The 21,104-nt window shown below is 43.6% G+C and overlaps 1 protein-coding gene across 2 annotated transcripts in view; it reads right to left on the bottom strand.

Annotated features, from left to right (window-relative positions):
* The window catches only part of LOC125635670 (alcohol dehydrogenase 1-like), a 100,768-nt gene that overhangs the window by 63,306 nt on the left and 16,358 nt on the right, over positions 1-21,104 (bottom strand). The window contains exon 1 of one of the 2 annotated variants that reach the window (XM_075127334.1): positions 4,136-4,244. The exons of the other annotated variant lie outside the window; for it this stretch is intronic. The gene's annotated coding sequence lies outside the window, so the exon portion shown is untranslated. Of the gene's footprint in view, positions 1-4,135; positions 4,245-21,104 lie in introns of those variants that run through there. 2 annotated transcript variants of the gene reach the window in all.

The raw sequence follows: 21,104 nt of genomic DNA, 5'->3' as shown, positions 1-21,104 counted from the left end.
AGACCATCCTTCGTCTCAATTTATTTGAGTCCTAAACATTATCTCAAATCCACTTTAAATCCTTTAAGGTGGCTAGTCTATAAGAAGAAGAGAAAGATAAAAATAACTTGGTTTCTTTTAGTGAAAGAATATTTTTTAAAGCTTTCCCAAATCACTTCCTCCTCCCACCCACTCACTGTTGCAATAACAGCAAACAATGCTGGGAGGAAAATGAAAGAAGAAAGTAGGATTTAATACAAAGGTTTAATTTATTTAATAAATCATTTTATCACGGCTAGAGAGCAAGAACAAGCAGGAGAAGGAAGGTGGCATTGTCCTGTTTTAATCAAATGGTTCCCAACCAGAGCTTATAGACGAGGTCTATATCCAGTGTCTAGTTAGCACCTCTTCCCCATCCTTGACTCCCTGGCATTCCAGAGTTTGTATAGTTATAGTCAGTCTTATATGAAGAAACAATTTGCTACAGCGGCATCTGTTTTGAGTATTGAAATCATGGACGGTGAAACTGTCATGGACTGAATAGGAGAGATGCATGGCCAAGCAAAGAGCGGAAGCTGAAAAGAGCACTCGTGTCCTTGATAATGTCTGGAGTGATTTCCCACAGGATAGGTACTGCAGTATGATAAAAATAACATTGTTTCAGGAATGAAACTTAAGGTCAGGAAAAAAAATCAGCAGCAGGATAAAAAAATAGAAACCTTTCTGGATAAAAATATGAGTGTTAAATAATAACTGTGGTTCCGGAGATTAATTTTGGATTCAGTACTTCATAGTGGCTGGCTCCCTGTTCCCCGCCCTGTTTTAAGGCAAATACCTATCGACTTTCACTTGTCCTTCAAGCAAGAAATGATGTGCACGCTATTCAGAGATCAGATGCTACTGAAACCAAATAAATGAATATTGTAATTGCATCAAAGTTATCTGTGGAAAGACATTCATATCTTGGGGGAATTTAAGAGGAGAGTGCTCTTTTAAAAATATTTGTATTTGGTTAATAAAAATATATGCTTTTACAGATCCATTATTGTATTGGGTCAGTTGGCAGCTGTTGCAATGGATCTTTTAGTTCACTGGAGCTTTACTCTTTGCAATGTGTTTCTGCTTGGGGTGTATATCTGTGTACTTCCTTTAACCTTCTTGACAACAGCTATTTTGTTCCAAGAGTTGCTGCAGCTTATTACTGAGGAGGTACACATTGTGCTCTCTCATTATTTTCCTTAGTCTAAGCTAAACGTTAATATATACTGAAGTATGTGTTTTCCATTGGTGTATGGGAAAACATAAAACTTCCTTTAATTACCATTTAAAAGAGTCTCACTGTTTTTCTGCATATTTTATGTTTTTGAATCACTACCCTAAAGATCTGGAGCCACATGCACGGTGGATTGACATGCCAATATAAGCAATGGCACATGAACGAATAGTCCTCATCGAAGGTAGATAAGCAGACTTAGCCAGAACAGCAGTATAGGGAGGCATTCTGAACCAGCCCCTAATATGTTTAATTGCTCTTGCACAAGCTGGACAAAGGGGTAGATAGGTCAGTGGAGAGTTTTGAAAAATAAATATGGTGAGGAGGATCTAGCAACAGACAAGTGTCCTGAAAAGTTTAGTTTACTTTAAATTAGACCCACCGCTCCACAGGGACAGAGTCAGAACAGAATAGATGAGCAAAGCAACACTCAGATTCCGACACCAGGAGAAAATATGGAAATTTCACAGGCGAATAAAGATGCTTCAAGTATACATTATCTAACATCTTATTTTCTTAAATGCATTTGGCCACTATGATAATAGTCTGTATGTTCCCAGAGGGACTGGAAGGATTTTTTGTAGTAGTTCTATTTAGGAACTTGATGTAAGTGTGTCATACTTTTCATCGGAGAGGACACTGTAGGATATTAACAGTATAAAGTCTGCATTTTTGACTAAGACCCAACTCAACAGTCCACTTTTTCTATGTAAGCCAAATAATATACCAACACTGTGTCAAGTGCACACAAGTATGAAATTAATATAGGTCATTTATTTAATTTGCATATCTGTGCCGAACTCTCACCTTTCAAGGTTAATGCAAATGAAACAGGTCGAAACAAAACCAGACATGTGTCAGTAATGGCTCATATTAGTACATTCAAATGGGAAAAGAGAGCCTGATTTGCATAGCTTTTGGACAATTACTAATGCCTTTTGGAGTGTCCAACTATGATCCTACAGTCAAACATAATTGATCACTATGAATTATGTATTCATAATGATTAATTGTGATGACTAACCACTGGTGTTCAAGTCAGTGACAACCATAGTTGTCATTATTATATTAATTTGCAACACTGGAAATTATGATGAACCAAATGGACTTCATTTACTTAACATAACCTATACTCTGTTTTAATTACGGTGTGTTTGGACAGTGTCTAGTCAGAGACGATGCCAAGATTTATTTTATTGTGTACTATTAGTAAAAAAAGTTTAATCAAGGCCAAGAGGATTGTTACTCCAAATATTTATACTGAGCAATATATTATGCTCCTGTTCTATTATTAAGGAGTAAGTTGCAGACTGGATACAGCTTCACACAAAGTCCCTCTGTGATTAGTGACATATTATGGCTGGATGGGAAATATCCTCAATGTACACAGCTGTAGGGATGTTTTTGCTCATCTTGAAAATATCAGGAGATTCAGAAGACAGAATAAGTTACTATTTACCAGAAACTTGAAGTACTCATTCGGTAGAACGTAATAGTTTGTATGCACTAGAGCCAGTTTAAGCAAAAAAAAAAAAAAACCCCAAAAAACCAAAAACAAAAAACAAACTAAAACAACCCCAGTCTCTCTGCAAAGCCACTGGATCAGGCCCTTCTGCTGTATGTCCAAAGATTCAGGGTACAACTTTCTCCCCTGCCTTCCATCGAGTCCAAACTGCTCCTCTATGCCTGCTGAAGGAGTTCAATCTCCTGAGAGTGGGGGTGGAGGATGAGAACAGATCATGTGTACAGAACTGGAGTGTGACTTTGTGCAGAGACTTAGGTGAACAGTGGATAGAGGATACTCCCCAGCAGGGCCGCAACAGTTGGTGTGACATCGTGACTACCATGGAAATCAAGCTATCGCCAGAGCTGTATGAAGCAGCTCATGCTCCAAAGCAGACACCAGTGGAACACAAGCAATAAACATCTCACAATTCAGCCTGTCTGTTGTAAGGTGGATCTTGTAGGACCTGGTCACCCTCTGCTGTTTCAGGTTCGGCAGTAGGTGCTCTAGCTGCTCTGATATTCACCAGATACTCCAGCAATGAGAGTAGCCTGATGAAGAACAGCAAAAAACTAAGTGAAGGTTATGGGACCATACAGTCACACTGCAAGTTTGCTCTGGTCATAACATTTAGGATTCATCCTGCAAATCTTTATTTGAATATTTCCATTGGGCCTGATTCACCTCTCCCCTATACTGTGTAAATGAGGAGTACGCCCACTGAAGGCAATGAGAAAGTCAGGATAAAATCAGTGGAAATTGGAGGAGAATTAAATTTCTTGCTTTCAGTGGGACTACTTGTGTGAACGCAGACCACTCAGACGAGCAAAGGCTTGCGAAGTCGGGCAATAAAACTCAAATATTTAAAATGAACAAAAAATGTTAATTTTCCAGGCTGCTGGATGACCTGCAGTACTTTTGTACCATGTCATTCTGCCAATTGTCATGTGCTTTGCCTCCTTACTTGATGGTGTCCTTTCTGGGAGTACAGCTATTGAGTGAAGGGTAGCAAAAACCGATGATTACGATATCTATCAACTTCTCAATCAGTTTACACCACAATCCCAAATGTGGGTAAAAGCAACATGTAAACAAAACGACAAAGCCGCCAGTGATAATAGCATGCTGTTAAAGCAGCAGCCCCCGTAGTGGTCAAATCACCAGTGAAAAGAACTGGCTCCAAAGTGTCATCCTTCCTCTCCCTCCTCCCGCAAACTCCTTGACCAATACACAGAAAGAATCTAACAGTAATACATGGAAGGCCATTTTCTCCAAATGGCAGGTTTCAGCTACAAGCCAGGGGCGGGGATTCCATTCCCTGTTCTGCCAGACTTCCTGTATGACAAGGCAGGCGAGGTAATATCTTTTATTGGACCAACCTCTGTTGGTGAAAGAGACACTCTTCTCTTTTCCACAGAGCTCTTCTTCTGGTCTTCAGGCTTCCTGTGGGACCTTGGACAAGTTGCTTAATCTCTCTGTGCCTCAGTTCCCCATCTGTAAAATGGGGATAATAGCACCTCTGTGAAGTAGGGAAGTGTGGTGAGGATAAATACATTAAAGATTAGGAGGTTCTCAGATACAATGGTGATAGTGGTCATCTAAGTGCTTGGTCTACATACAGAGTTAGGTCAACATAAGGCAGCTTATGTTGACCTAACTATGTCAGTGTACACACTACAGCCTTGTCATATTAGGTGCCCTACCACACCAACATCATAACTCCACCTCCGTGAGAGGCATAGGGCTTATGTCAGCGTAATTAGGGCAATGCAGTTACTGGTGGCTGACTTGTCAATTTCATGGAGCTGGGAGGCAGCTGGGCATAGGTGCCAAAGGAAAAAAAACGTGGGTGCTCAGCAACTACTGGCGGCTCCCCCTGTTCAGCTGCTCCCTGCCCAGTGCCTCCCACCTGTTGGCAGGCCCTGCTGATCAGCTCCTTCCCCCCCGCCACCCCAGTGCCAGCACCTCCTGCCTGCCGCAGTCAGCTGTTCAGCAGCAGGCAGGAGGAGCTGGAGGGCGAGGGGCCGGAACGGAGCAGGAAGAGGCGGGGTGAGGGTGGTGCAGGCACCCCCGGGAAAATGACAAAGTCAGTGCTCGTGCAGCTGGGCTCCCGGGGGGATATGGGGGGCGCTGTGCAGAGTGGAGAGCCCTGGCTCTTAGTGCCCCACACTGCCCCTCTTCAGTCGGTGGAAGCGCTCCTTGTGAGGACCTGCACACCAATAGACGGAGGGTAATGTGGACATCAGCCACCGTAGGAATTACTGCAGTGGATGTAAGTCAACCTAACACAGATCGACCTATGACTGTTGTGTAGACATGCCCTTAGATAGATTAATAGATGTTATTTGGAGCTGAGGGCAACCAGCATCCCTTATGAAGTGGTCAGCACCTTACAAGACTGATTTCAAAATACTGAATAATTGAAGGTTTCAGAGGGGTAGCCGTGTTAGTCTGTATCAGCAAAATCAATGAGGAGTCCTTGTGGCACCTTAGAGACTAACAAATTTATTTGGGCATAAGCTTTCGTGGGCTAGAACCCACTTTGTCGGATGCATGGAGTGAAAATACAGGAGCGGGTATAAATACAAGAAAGGATGGGGGGTTGCTTTATCAAGTGCGAGGTCAGTCGAACAAGTTAAATCAATTAACAGCAGGATACCAAGGGAGGTAAAATAACTTTTGAAGTGGGAAGAGAGTGGCCCATTACACACAGTTGACAAGAAGGTGTGAGTAACAGTAGGGAGAAATTAGTATTGGGGAAATTAAGTTTAGGTTTTGTAATGACCCAACCACTCCTAGTCTCTATTCAGGCCTAATCTGATGGTGTCCAGTTTGCAAATTAATTCCAGTTCTGCAGCTTCATGTTGGAGTCTGTTTTTGAAGTTTTTTTGTTGAAGAATTGCCACTTTTAGGTCTGTTATTGAGTTACCAGAGAGATTCCTCCGATCCCTCAGACAGAGACAAACACCTCCAGAATCTCTATCAAGCATTCTTAAAACTGCAATACCCACCTGGTAAAGTGAAGAAACAGATTGCCAGAGCCAGAAGGGTACCGAGAAGTCACCTACTACAGGACAGGCCCAACAAAGAAAGTATCACAACGCCACTAGCTGTGACCTTCAGCCCCCAACTAAAACCTCTCCAGCGCATCGTCAAGGATCTACAACCTATCCTGAAGGACGACCCATCACTCTCACAGACCTTGGGAGACAGGCCAGTCCTCTCTTACAGACAGCCCCCCAACCTGAAGCAAATACTCACCAGCAACTACACTCCAAAAACACCAACCCAGGAACCAAACCCTGCTACAAACCCCAGTGCCAACTCTGTCCACATATCTATTCAAGGGACACCATCATAGGACCTAACTCTAACAGTTCCCACTATCAGTTATGTATGGTCAGATTTTTCCAGAAAGTCCAGGACCGAACATGCTGACCTGTTTTAAAAATCCAGCCACGTATTTTGGTGCCTAAGTGGGAGTTGAGCTCTTTTAAAAACTTGGCTCAGAGAGTACAAAATAACTCTTGCAGTTCTGGGATTTTAATATTTTGTTCTGCAGTTCAGAACTTTTGTAAACTTTTTCTAAAGAACATCCACCAAACACGGAATAAACAGGGGTGCCTGTTGTTCCCTTGCCCTGTGTTTATTATCAGACTGTACCTTGAAATGCAGCCACATACTTGGAATTGAATCCAAAACAAAAGGACCATCTGAACATTAATTCTCAAATATCTACAAACTGCAAAATAAAATATAATGGTGAAGCAATAAATGGAAAATATAGGCCTAATAACCAGATGCTTCAAGACTAGTAAGTGTCTGCCCTTCTCATCAGTACTTAAAGGGAAGATCTATGTTCTGATTTAAATAACTATCGCTTTAGAGCCTTTAAAATGCCAATCTTAATACTTCACCTATGACTAACAAGAGAAAAATGTAGAAAAATTAAGCCAACCATATTCCATGAAAGCCTTAATGAACATTCATTGCTTGCTTCCATTACCAAATAAAGCTGCAGTGTAATGCATAGTGCTGAACATGCACATTCCTAATTTAGCATCAATGACAGGCTTGTCTTCACTGCTAAACGATGCATATTTTTAGCTCAGCGTAACTAACATGCATGAACTATTCTGAGGTAAAAAGCACAGTGAAGACCACACACTTTAATTCTGCTGCAAGGTAAACTCGCCAAGGTCAACCCTGTATCCCCACCTGGGCTTGACCTCAGCAAGTTTACTTTGTGGAAAAACTAAAGCCTCTTTACTGTGTTTTTAACCTTGCGGTAGTTCAGACACCTTTGTTAGCATGGAAGCTCAGTGAGCAATATATGTTAAAGTCACCAGTAAAACATGGACATTTGTGCAGTCCTACTTTCTCCAGACAACACGTTTTCTTTATTCTCTTTGCAAATGATCCACCTTACCTTCACTAAATCTTAGCCTGAGATTTTGTGGTGCCTCTGTAACAAACACAACTCACTTCTGTCTTCGCTTTTCAGCTCAGAGAAGTGGGCCGATTTACCGCCTTTTACATATTCTTCTGGATATTGGCTGCTGACCACCTCTTGCCCCGCTTCATAGGGTTACATTATGTGGTCACATGAATCATAGAATCATAGAATATCAGGGTTGGAAGGGACCTCAGGAGGTCATCTAGTCCAACCCGCTGCTCAAAAGCAGGACCAATCCCCAGTTAAATCATCCCAGCCAGGGCTTTGTCAAGCCTGACCTTAAAAACTTCTAAGGAAGGAGATTCTACCACCTCCCTAGGTAACGCATTCCAGTGTTTCACCACCCTCCTAGGGAAAAAGTTTTTCCTAATATCCAGCCTAAACCTCCCCCACTGCAACTTGAGACCATTACTCCTTGTCCTGTCCTCATCTACCACTGAGAATAGTCTAGAATCATCGTCTCTGGAACCACCTCTCAGGTAGTTGAAAGCAGCTATCAAATCCCCCCTCATTCTTCTCTTCTGCAGACTAAACAATCCCAGTTCCCTCAGCCTCTCCTCATAACTCATGTGTTCCAGACCCCTAATCATTTTTGTTGCCCTTCGCTGGACTCTTTCCAATTTATCCACATCCTTCTTGTAGTGTGGGGCCCAAAACTGGACACAGTACTCCAGATGAGGCCTCACCAATGTCGAATAGAGGGGGACGATCCCGTCCCTCGATCTGCTCGCTATGCCCCTACTTATACATCCCAAAATGCCATTGGCCTTCTTGGCAACCAGGGCACACTGCTGACTCATATCCAGCTTCTCGTCCACTGTCACCCCTAGGTTCTTTTCCGCAGAACTGCTGCCTAGCCATTTGGTCCCTAGTCTGTAGCTGTGCATTGGGTTCTTCCGTCCTAAGTGCAGGACCCTGCACTTATCCTTATTGAACCTCATCAGATTTCTTTTGGCCCAATCCTCCAATTTGTCTAGGTCCCTCTGTATCCTATCCCTGCCCTCCAGCATATCTACCATTCCTCCCAGTTTAGTATCATCCGCAAATTTGCTGAGAGTGCAATCCACACCATCCTCCAGATCATTTATGAAGATATTGAACAAAACCGGCCCCAGGACCGACCCCCGGGGCACTCCACTTGACACCGGCTGCCAACTAGACATGGAGCCATTGATCACCTACCCGTTGAGCCCGACAATCTAGCCAACTTTCTACCCACCTTATAGTGCATTCATCCAGCCCATACTTCTTTAACTTGCTGACAAGAATATTGTGGGAGACCGTGTCAAAAGCTTTGCTAAAGTCAAGAAACAATACATCTACTGCTTTCCCTTCATCCACAGAACCAGTTATCTCATCATAGAAGGTGATTAAATTAGTCAGGCATGACCTTCCCTTGGTGAATCCATGCTGACTGTTCCTGATCACTTTCCTCTCATGTAAGTGCTTCAGGATTGATTCTTTGAGGACCTGCTCCATGATTTTTCCAGGGACTGAGGTGAGGCTGACTGGCATGTAGTTCCCAGGATCCTCCTTCTTCCCTTTTTTAAAGATTGGCACCACATTAGCCTTTTTCCAGTCATCCGGGACTTCCCCCGTTCGCCACGAGTTTTCAAAGATAATGGCCAATGGCTCTGCAATCACAGCCGCCAATTCCTTTAGCACTCTCGGATGCAACTCGTCCGGCCCCATGGACTTGTGCACATCCAGCTTTTCTAAATAGTCCCTAACCACCTCTTTCTCCACAGAGGGCTGGCCATCTATTCCCCATGTTGTGATGCCCAGCGCAGCAGTCTGGGAGCTGACCTTGTTCATGAAGACAGAGGCAAAAAAAGCATTGAGTACATTAGCTTTTTCCACATCCTCTGTCACTAGGTTGCCTCCCTCATTCATTAAGGGGCCCACACTTTCCTTGGCTTTCTTCTTGTTGCCAACATACCTGAAGAAACCCTTCTTGTTACTCTTAACACCTTGTTGCCAGGAAGGCCAATGGCATTTTGGGATGTATAAGTAGGGGCATAGCGAGCAGATCGAGGGACGTGATCGTTCCCCTCTATTCGACATTGGTGAGGCCTCATCTGGAGTACTGTGTCCAGTTTTGGGCCCCACACTTCAAGAAGGATGTGGATAAATTGGAGAGAGTCCAGCGAAGGGCAACAAAAATGATTAGGGGTCTGGAACACATGAGTTATGAGGAGAGGCTGAGGTAGCTGGGATTGTTTAGCCTGCAGAAGAGAAGAATGAGGGGGGATTTGATAGCTGCTTTCAACTACCTGAAAGGGGGTTCCAAAGAGGATGGCTCTAGACTGTTCTCAATGGTAGCAGATGACAGAACGAGGAGTAATGGTCTCAAGCTGCAGTGGGGGAGGTTTAGATTGGATATTAGGAAAAACTTTTTCACTAAGAGGGTGGTGAAACACTGGAATGCGTTACCTAGGGAGGTGGTAGAATCTCCTTCCTTGGAGGTTTTTAAGGTCAGGCTTGACAAAGCCCTGGCTGGGATGATTTAACTGGGAATTGGTCCTGCTTCGAGCAGGGGGTTGGACTAGATGACCTTCTGGGGTCCCTTCCAACCCTTATATTCTATGATTCTATGATTCTATGATCTCTCGCTAGCTGCAGCTCCAGGTGCAATTTGGCCCTCCTGATTTCATTCCTACATGCCCGAGCAATATTTTTATACTCTTCCCTGGTCATATGTCCAACCTTCCACTTCTTGTAAGCTTCTTTTTTATGTTTAAGATCCGCTAGGATTTCACCGTTAAGCCAAGCCGGTTGCCTGCCATATTTACTATTCTTTCGACACATTGGGATGGTTTGTCCCTGTAACCTCAACAGGGATTCCTTGAAATACAGCCAGCTCTCCTGGACTCCTTTCCCCTTCATGTTAGTCCCCCAGGGGATCCTACCCATCCGTTCCCTGAGGGAGTCGAAGTCTGCTTTCCTGAAGTCCAGGGTCCGTATCCTGCTGCTTACCTTTCTTCCCTGTGTCAGGATCCTGAACTCAACCAACTCATGGTCACTGCCTCCCAGATTCCCATCCACTTTTGCTTCCCCTACTAATTCTTCCTGGTTTGTGAGCAGCAGGTCAAGAAAAGCTCCCCCCCCCCCCTAGTTGGCTCCTCTAGCACTTGCACCAGGAAATTGTCCCCTACGCTTTCCAAAAACTTCCTGGATTGTCTATGCACTGCTGTATTGCTCTCCCAGCAGATATCAGGAAAATTTAAAAAAAGGAGTACTTGTGGCACCTTAGAGACTAACCAATTTATTTGAGCATGAGCTTTCATGAGCTACAGCTCACTTCATCGGATGCATACCGTGGAAACTGCAGCAGACATTATATACACACAGATCATGAAACAATACCTCCTCCCACCCCACTGTCCTGCTGGTAATAGCTTATCTAAAGTGATCATCAAGTTGGTCCATTTCCAGCACAAATCCAGGTTTTCTCACCCTCCACCCCCCCCCCACACACAGACTCACTCTCCTGCTGGTAATAGCCCATCCAAAGTGACAACTGTCTTCACAATGTGCATGATAATCAAGGTGGGCCATTTCCTGCACAAATCCAGGTTCTCTCACCCCCCTCCAAAAACCACACACACAAACTCATTATCCTGCTGGTAATAGCTCATCAAAAGTGACCACTCTCGAATACAGACTAACACGGCTGTTACTCTGAAACCAGGAAAATTAAAGTCACCCATGAGAACCAGGGCGTGCGATCTAGTAGCTTCTGCGAGCTGCCGGAAGAAAGCCTCATCCACCTCATCCCCCTGGTCCGGTGGTCTATAGCAGACTCCCACCACTACATCACTCTTGTTGCTCACACTTCTAAACTTAATCCAGAGACACTCAGGTTTTTCTGCAGTTTCGTACCGGAGCTCTGAGCAGTCATACTGCTCCCTTACATACAGTGAAGAGAGGGTAAGGACAAGGAGAGGCCAAGTACACTGAATCTGTGCTCCATCCACCACTGTCTCTTGCAGAACAGAAGTGCGGGCAATGCAGAAACTACTGCAATATTAGAAGCAGCCCTGCCAGGTGTCCGAATCCCACCAGAGAGATCTCAAGCCACACACCCTGGCCTCAGGCTGTGTGATGACCAGAATGTGGGACAGTGATGTTCTTCCACCCAGTCATTAAACCACCAGGATGAGTCTTTCATAATTGCAATTTCCAGTACCTAATATTTCATTTCCATTTTCTGCAGGACACATAGCACATTGCTCTTGTAGAATACTTTCCTTTGTAATGTTTGTGGTTTTTAAGATGAAGTACTTTGAGGATGCTATTTTTAATAGAATTCTCTGAAACAAGATAGCTTAGAACGGCAGAATATTAATGCTCTGAACATCTTTGTAACGTACATTAAGATTTCTTGGTATGATAAGGGAATGGTACGTATATATACACACACACACACACACACACACACAAATAATTTTATATTATTGCTGATTCCAGAGACTCCCATTTACAAAGAACAGATACGGTGGCTCTTGCTTCATTTTTTACTCAGTCTTTACTCAGCCAACCCTCCCAAGGAGGCCAGCATACCAAATGCTCACTTTCTTACTAAGACAAGCTATCATCTAAATCAATGAGCATTTGCCTGTTTGAGAAGAGGATAGAGGAAGATAATCTGACCAAAGGCCTCTGGGTTTGGCCCAATAAAGTCATTGGAATAAGCTAAATTATCTTTTGACGAGATTCACTCACTTCCAGGGCAACAAAGCGCTTCCAGTCAAACTGTCCAGACGCCATCACAGGCAATCATCTGTGCCAAGTCCAAGTCCAGGCCGCTTTCCCAGTCACTGATAGTGGAACACAAACCCTTCTGCGACTCCAGGTTCCAGACCAGGGACTCTATCATCAGCAGCCAAAGTTTACACAATCACAACTCTCATTGCTCTTTCCCTGGGCTTCTTCCTACTCTGCCTTCCACAGACTTTTCCCCCTCCAACTCATCTGGGTGATCCCTTCCTGCACAGGTAGAATCCAGGGCTTTTTGCCCACCCCCATCTGGGTTTCCGCCTACCCACCTCTCTGTACACAGAGGGTGACTTCAGACTCTCCCTGCAGCCCTCTCCTGCTCTCTCCTTTGCTGGCTGTACACAAGCTCAGCCTGCCTCTGGTGCATATAGGTGCAGCCTATATGATTAATTGGCCCCTTCTGAGCCACTTTGGCCCTTTCAGGGGTGGTGTGGGGTGAACACCCCATTGCATATCCACAGAGATGAGGATAGGTTCTTTGGGGGAAAGCCTTCCAAGCACAAATCCAGTAGTGTAACCCCAAGCAGCTGAGAGAGGACATCAAACTAAGAATAGTTTGCCCTGCTAGCCTCACTGTGGAGTGAGTAACAAATTGTTCCCTCCTCCTGGGGTCCTACAACCAGAGAAGGGGATCAGACTTGGCTGTGAGTGACCAAGTTTTCACAGAATGTGGCCCTTCAAATGAGAGGTGTCTGAAGCGGTCACTCACTTTGCTAGTACTGAAGGTCAGTACTGCTTCCGAAATGAGAATAATGTGAAAGGAATGGGGGTTACAAACATCACTGAAAAGGTTTTCCGGGGGAAGTTTATTCAGAGATAAATCCACAAGAATGAGATGTTCCTTGAAGGAAGTGTGATGAAGAATCCTGAAGTTCTGAGCTTCAATCGTGGCCCACAATACTCAGGTGCTATAGCTTATTTTAAAATATACAATTTGTGCATGCATATGAAAGGGCAGTATGGAGTCACTTGTAGAAAACCAGGCAGGAGTAAGGAAATCTGGGGCTGTAGGCATAACTGTGGGTGGTTCTGGCTTCACCCGTGTGCCAGGACCCCACCTCTGCTTGGGAATGCTATGACAGGGGCCACCCACAAAAGAATCATTTGCTGGGCTGATGGGAGGCCTCCTGCCCTCATTCTTAGGAAGGCTGGGACTCCCTCCTCTGGAGCAGTGCTCACTGCATTAGGGGTCTGTCCTGGAAGAAAGAGGGCTCCCTATTCAGTTGAACAGAAGGTAATGTGTTGAGGACCCTGCTGACACCACCCCAGAAGAATCATGAAGAGCTGGTGGCAGCAGGTTACAAAGTTAATGGGACACTGAGATGAACAGGGCAGTCCACACCTTTTTAAAAGGTTGTTTCTGGTTCTATGGAGGCATCAGTGCATTGGTGATCTTGGGGCACGTTTTCAAGTTTTCCTTGGCAACTATGAGGCCTAGAAACATATATTTTTAATAAAACCCCAGATGCTGATGTCTTTATGTGTCTTCTGGAGCCAGGGCCCTGGATGGGTGCCTGTCCTCTCTACAAGGGCTAGACTAAGCTGAAGAGGTAGATGTAAGAGGTAGCGCCTCAGAAATGTGATACCAGCAAAGTGGGAACTCTTCTTGTCCTTTGAAAAATGCTGCATGTACCTCTTGTTAATGTTTCGGAACGAAGGAGAGGTTCTAATGTCAATAAACGTCATCCTGCACTGATTTCCAAATGATCCCGTAATTATTTCCAAAGTTGTTTCTGATCTACTCCAACACCTTCTCCAGTAAGAACTTGCAAGTTAAAGTAAACAAGCCTGCAACACGGAAGGGGAAAGAAAAGGAGTGGTATTTTTCATTCCAATCAGTGCTCTTGGACCAGCACTTGGAAAGTTAACTGGTCCTGAATGTGTCTCTGCTGGTCAGCCAAAGTATTTCTGGTGCTGGTGGGTCATGAAATATCAGATATTAAAATCATATGATTCTGATTACTGTCCTGATTCCTCACACACTTCACCTGATTTTATTAGTAGTGAATAGCTTGCAAAATACTAAAGAAAGGGCTCTTTAACATAGTGGTTCTCAAACTGCTCTGCGGATCATGAGAAGTCTGCAGAACCTTCATGATGGTTCACAGAATGAAACACTTGGAAAAACAAGCAGTGGAGGATTGGAGAGTTGGGTGGGATTTCTCGCTGACTAACTGATTTACAGAAGGTAAAAGTTGGGGACCAGTCCTCGCTTACAGACAGCCCCCCAACCTGAAGCAAATACTCTTCAGCAACCACACAACAAAAACACTAATCCAGGAACCTATCCTTGCAACAAAGTCCAATGCCAATTCTATCCACATATTTATTCAAGTGACATCATCATAGGACCTTATCACATTAAACATGCCATCAGGGGCTCATTCACCTGCACATCTACCAATGTGATCTATGCCATCATGTGCCAGCAATGCCCCTCTGCCATGTACATTGGCCAAACCGGACAGTCTCTATATAAAAGAATAAATGGACATAAATCTGACATCAGGAATAACAACATTCAAAAACCGGTAGGAGAACACTTCAAGCTCTCTGGCCACTCAGTAAAAGACTTAAGGGTGGCAATTCTGCAACAGAAAAGCTTCAAAAACAAACTCCAATGAGAAACTGTTGAGCTTGAATTAATATACAAACTAGATACCATTAACTTGGGTTTGAATAGAGACTGGGAGTGGCTGGGTCATTACACATATTGAATCTATTTCTCCATGTTAAATTTCCTCACACCTTCTTGTCAACTGTCTAAATGTGCCATCTTGATTATCACTACAAAAATTTTTTTCTCCTGCTGAGAACAGCTCATCTTAATTAATTAGCCTCTTACAGTTTGTATGGCAACTTCCACCTTCTCTGTATGTATATATATATATCTTCTTACTATATGTTCCATTCTATGCATCCGATGAAGTGGGCTGTAGCCCATGAAAACTTATGCTCTAATAAATTTGTTAGTCTCTCAGGTGCCACAAGTACTCCCGTTCTTTTTGCGGATACAGACTAACACAGCTGCTACTCTGAAACCTCTAATTAAATACTGATTCCCTCCAGTGTTACATTGGTATAACTCCACTGGAGGGAAAGTGGCATTAAGGCAGTGGTGAATCAAGCCCCAAAGGTTTGATTTTTTTTGCCTGTGATATACTGTAGCCGTTTTACAACCATGATTTGCTATCATCCTAGTGGGCGAATGTATAGGATGCTTTGTGAATGAAACATGACCTATGAGTCAAGAAATTTAGATTCTATTCTCTTCTTTGACACTCACTCACTGTGTGACCTTGGGCAAGTCTGTGCTTCAATTTCCACATTTGCAAAATGTGGATAATAATCTGTCCTAGTTTGGAGAGTCATTACTATGTAAAATGTAAGATAGACTGCGAGTAAACTGCTTTTCCTTCTCTTTATGGAAATTGCTATCATACCCAGTTCTCAGCGCTGACTTTCTCATTAAAAGTAACTTACCAACTTTTTTTGTAGCATTTCAGGACCAGGCTCTGACCATACAAGAAGCTTCTCTTCCTTACACTCCTCTGCAGACCTTGCCCTCACCTGAGCACAAGCACTGGATCTGACTGCCACTGCTAAGGCTAGTAGCCAAGCATCCCTCCCAAAAAATGAGTGAGGAGAGGCAGGGAAGAAGCAAGGTCACAGGCCCTGCTCTCACTCCTCCCCAGATAGGTAGGCTGTGGAAAGGAGAGCTGACAGCACTCCCTTAAGGCACATAGCAACAGGTGCACTCCCTCACATTAGGCCTCCTGGAGTCTGGGTTGGGGCAGTGCACCTTTGCCTCACCCGCATGGGCGCCAGGGCTAAGAGTACTCAGTTAAGCCCTGCATTTCCAAAATCGAGTCCCAAACAGCTTTTCGAAGCATGTGGAGAATTCAGCTTCTGACACCCTTATAATGATGACACCACTGTAGATCCTGAAGATAGAAACTATCATTAATAGTGTATAGAGGTTTTTTTTGGAACATGGAATGCGGAAAGCATTGCTAGCAGTTCTGAGATTATTAGCAGCTTAAGAGTGTTGTTATTGTTCTGCCACTCTGCAATACTTTTTGCACTCTTTCTGATCTCTCACACCAAGTGTTGCTCTTCCTTGCATTTATAATATTTTCAAAACAGAAGATAACCGAGAAGCAATTAAATACATGATCCAGGGCACTTTTTAATGTTCAAAGACCCTTTTAGCCTAATTCCACAAGAATGTTTAGACACAAATAACAGAAAACCTGCATTAAATTATGTATATTCAAATGAGTAATGGTAAGCACCAGGGATTGAGAAATTTCAGCAAATGGCAGCTTTACCCAGGAAATCTGATAATAGTTGCACTCGGATGAAATGAATAACAAACTATCTGAGATCTTTTGTGACCTCTAAACCATTGTATTTAAGCATGGTCTCTTTCCTTTATAGATATTTAAACCTATCTCACATCTCTTCAGTACCTACCGTGCTATTTTGTATTATCATTATTTATTATGAATGAATAAAAATCAGGTATATAGCGTGATAAATGTATACAGTTCTTTACAGACATAAATGATCACATATTCCCTGCTTATAACAAACATGTACCTAAATTCCTAATAGAGATGATGTAGTATTCTGTATATGCTGCATAATTAACCTTCATTTCAGTTATAAATTCTGGATTTTAAATTGAGTCACCTATACATCCATAATCCCAAAGTCTGGTTTAGTCATTCTTTTTTTTCCCCCAAACATTTTTCAAGGTGCAAGTGATTGTTGATATTTCATGATCATTAACATAATGACGTCAGAACTGGCTAGCAGCCAGTTGCAGACATGAATTGAGGTTTATGGCAGCACGGTTGCCACTTCAGGCAATTGAATGAAGTTGTTAATGGACAGATTTATCCCTGACTTAAGTTGAAAAAAGCTCAAACAATAACAAATACATTTCCTTCCATAAATACTAAGGGCCTGATCTTGATCTCACTCATACTGGCCAAATTCTGTCCAGGCTTACACATGGGGCAAGCCCAACAAAATTCAGTGGGTTTACGTAATGCGCAAGTCAGGGCAGAATTTGGCCCACTGACCTCAGTGCTGTTACTTTTCATTTACCCCAGACTAAAATCAGAATCTACCCCTGGGTTTCCAGATATAGGGCTAGATTGTGCCATTTGCACAGCGCCTCATGTAGGGGATGGTACAATTCTGCAACATCCCTGGGCATAGTCTCTTCTGGGGCTGTTCATTGTGTATGCAGGGCTCATATTCTGTAAGAATGCCACATTTATTGGTCCCGCAGTGCAAGGCCCCTATTCTATAGATCACAGCTCAGGATAAGGCAGGACCATGGTGATTTCTGGGTGATTGGAACCCTGGAGGGAGCAAGGGTTATCCTCGTGATTGACTCTTCTGCAAGCCACATAAGAAGGTAAGTGGATTCTTGCGCGTCTCCTCACCCACATGTCTGTTCAAGAACCAGACACAATCTGGCCCATATACCCTTGTTTTCAGAATCAGTAAGAGAATTATAAATGATGATGATGATCAAGAAAAACATGATATTCACTCCATTGTCAGCTGAGGATTTATTGACATTCTTTGCTGTCAAAGTCCTGCAGAGACAACACTGAAGCAGGAATTTTAAAGTTCACGCAGTTCTGCTTGAAGGGGGAATCACCTTCAATAGTAAACTACCTACACACAGTTGCACCTATCTGTAAACCAGACCATCTTGTCCTTCAACTCAGCCACCCTATTCTCTATGAGCTCTTTCACGCTGAACAGCCCGTAACCGTCAATATTGCTGATGGAGTATGTTACAATGAACTCTTGGAAGGATAAAGAGATTAAATGAAACTGAACCTATGTTGTCCAGTAATTCAGCTATTTCGAGGAATGCACAGTCACTTCTTTCATCTGTATTAGTTTGCTTTGGGCATTGTACAAATTCATTTTTTCATGCAAAGGTTCTTTCCATAATAAAAAGACCAAGATGAAGGATTATTACACCGAGATGGAAATCAGAAAATGCTCAGTTTCATTGGCTCATTTTATTCTATTGGAAAGTTATGGTTGGTGTTAACATGCCTGTATATGGTTCTGTCAAGCTGCAATAGTGCAGAGTAAGATAGAAGGCTTAACTCATAAAATACTGCTGCACCTCCAATCAAGTACGAAGAGGTCATTGTTACCTCTCCTGAGACATAACAGGACACATCTTGAAGGTGTGGTGTCCTTCTGAATGCATGCACGTTTGTGAGTGCCGTCATTGTCACACAGTTTGTGTACTGTCACATGTGCCCAGATGACAGAATTAATAAGTACAAATCCTAATTTTCAAGCTCAAATCAAGCATAAATGGGGTTTCCATTTGTAGGTTCTATCATTACTATGCATAAGTGGCAGTGTGCTACAGAATGCACAAATGATTGTGTGTACAAAGTTGCATGCATATGAATGGACTTGCATCTCCATTTCAACTCCAGTGTGCTTGTGTATAGAAAGTCTTGGCATGTGGGTTCAGTTCCTGAAGAAGGTAGTTTTTAAATTTCATTCCCTGGGTTTACATTTTTTATAGTTCAGAGGCAGAGGGAAGACTCTCCCTCCCTGCCACACCCACCAGAAGCCATGTGCAAGAGCCACACTCGCAGGTGGGAGCCTTAGGGTCTGGAATGCTCTTCCCTATGAGTGGGAGCCAGAAGCTGAGAGAGCCAAAAGGAAGTCTGAAAGGGAGGGAGTAGCACAAATCCTCATGTACTGGACCTGGAGGGCTGTGATGTGGGTGGTCCCGTAGCGGTCAGAGGAGTAGCTGACTATCCCCTGTTGTGGTTCAAGTCTGTGAGTTGGCAGAAGTGCTTAGTGGCTCAAGTCTGTGGGTTGGCAGTAGGGGAACCCGGGACCTTCTGCTCCACTGGATTCCAACCTAGGGCCCTGGGGATGGCTGTTCAGGTGTGCAGCCTTGGCAAGGGTCTCACCAAGCCAGCACTCTTGGTGACTTCCTAGTTCACCTCCTACCTTTCCAGAGGCCCAATGGAGTGGGGAGCCGACAACTGACTTGAACTGAAAGGGATCCAGAGGCTCCTCTCCCTCACTCACAAGTAGGCACTCTGCTGTCTCTCCAGGGGCAGCCTGCAGCTCTCATTGAGGTCTGGTCCTAGCAGCATTGGGCTCCTGCTGTAGTCCTGAAGAAGAAACCAGTGCAGTTCTGCTCCCTTGAACTGACTGCTGTGACTGAGCTCTGCTGATCCTTTTCAGTTCCACCTCCACTGTGAGCACACCCAGCAGATGTGGCTGGGCAGAGAGAGCCTCCTGGGCCCAGAGCTGATCTTTAACCCTCTGTTCCCCAGGGTGGGGTTTGTACACTCTGTCACATGGGTGTAGAAGTAAGCAGGAGGGAGAAAGCATCCAGCAACTACAGTAGGATCTTTATAGTAGCACTGAGGGCAGGTATCAGAGTCATCCAGTGTTAAAAATATGCTGATAATCATTATTAGTAGTTCATGAATTTTTCATTAATCTTCTGGCAGAGTGTTAAAAAAAACAGGTTTGAGATGGTTAATTCAGAATTAATTCCCCACAATTTGTCCAGTTTTGAAGATTCAGATGCAGAGAAGTTCAAGAAAATGAGTATTGAGAATTATCCTATAGAACTTCAACTCCATGAAGGAATGGTTACAGGGCACAGAACACTGAATGGATGATTGTACAGAATGCTTCACATTTCTACCTTTTTAGAGCCTGCACTAGCAGAAACAAGTCTAAGTAATCAAACACTGCTCCATAATTAAAACAACTGAGGACAGTTGGATCAATTAAATCAATGTTAAATATTACCTTTGTAAAGCACTGTATTTCCAATGTCTAACTACGGTGAAATCATTGACATTGAATGAACAGATACATATGGTTCCCTGTAATTACACTTCACTATCCAAGGGTAGCCTTTGTGATTAGTACACAGGAAAGCAGCATGCAATCAGTTTAATGTTTTATAATTAAAAAAAGATCACCATGGGATATGATGCATGCTAATAGAACACAGCCTTCCTGTTATCTTCTCATTTACATTTAATGACCACTGTCCCTTTAAATGATGGGACGTTCCCTTCCTTTGCGAATGGGTGTCCTCTGATAAGGTTGTGCTTAATTAGCGGTCAGCGAGAGACAGTGTTGGTAGGCAACTTCAGACGCTGCAGTGCTTACATTATGGCCCCAATCCTTCACAGCTAAAGACAATGAGAGTTTTGTCATTGACTTCACTGAGAGCAGGCCTGAGCCCTGTAGTTGTGTTACCCTCTTAGAGAACTGGTCAGGATTGAGCATAAGATACTTTATATGTCTATGGATTATGAGACTATCCACATTTACATTACAAAGGGTAAAGAATAGTGAAAAAAAAACCCTACATGCTTCAGGGCATGAGCCACCCTCTAACTGACATAGGGCCAAGAAGAAGCTTGCTCTGTGAGCAGGTTATTCCATATTTATCCACTGCAAAGTCTCTTGCACCACGTTCGAAATCACCTGGCCACACAGTCAGAGTTAAGACACTGGACTGAACTAATCCAGCGTGGAAAATCCTATATTCCTGTGCCCCTGTGCACTTCAATTTAGCCATAAGGCAGGATCCAAAAAGGGAAAATTATTTATCAGTAAATTAACTATTCCGTTTGTCGTCGTTTTCCCTCCATTCTAGAACAGTCTTTAAACTGAGTGTTATAGCTCCACCTCTAAGGGGACAAGGGTCAAAAGTACCGTTAATCGAGGGACAGTATAGGGGCCCGATCCAAAGCTCCTCTGGATTTAATTGATAACATCCTCTTGACTTCAATGGCCATTGGATCAGGCCCCAAAGGAGCCAGCACACCTATTTCCATTCGCTCAGCTCCTGCATACCTGGAGTTATTTGGGGGGAACTCTATAGCCTGTCTTATGCAGGAGGTCAGACAAGATGATCACAGGTGCCTTCTGGCCTTAGAATCTATGAATATATATCAGCCATGATAGCCTGTTCTTTTGCGATCAGGATAAATGTAAAGATTTGTTTGTCGGGGAAGAGGGGGGTATATAAGGGCTGCTCTATGTGATACCTCTCAGCTGGTGGCTTTGTA

Source organism: Caretta caretta, chromosome 4, assembly GCF_965140235.1.
Source record: "Caretta caretta isolate rCarCar2 chromosome 4, rCarCar1.hap1, whole genome shotgun sequence".
In the NCBI taxonomy this organism is placed as follows: domain Eukaryota; kingdom Metazoa; phylum Chordata; order Testudines; family Cheloniidae; genus Caretta; species Caretta caretta.
Note: the sequence above shows the minus strand (reverse complement) of the source record. Positions and strands in the feature narration are given on the sequence as shown.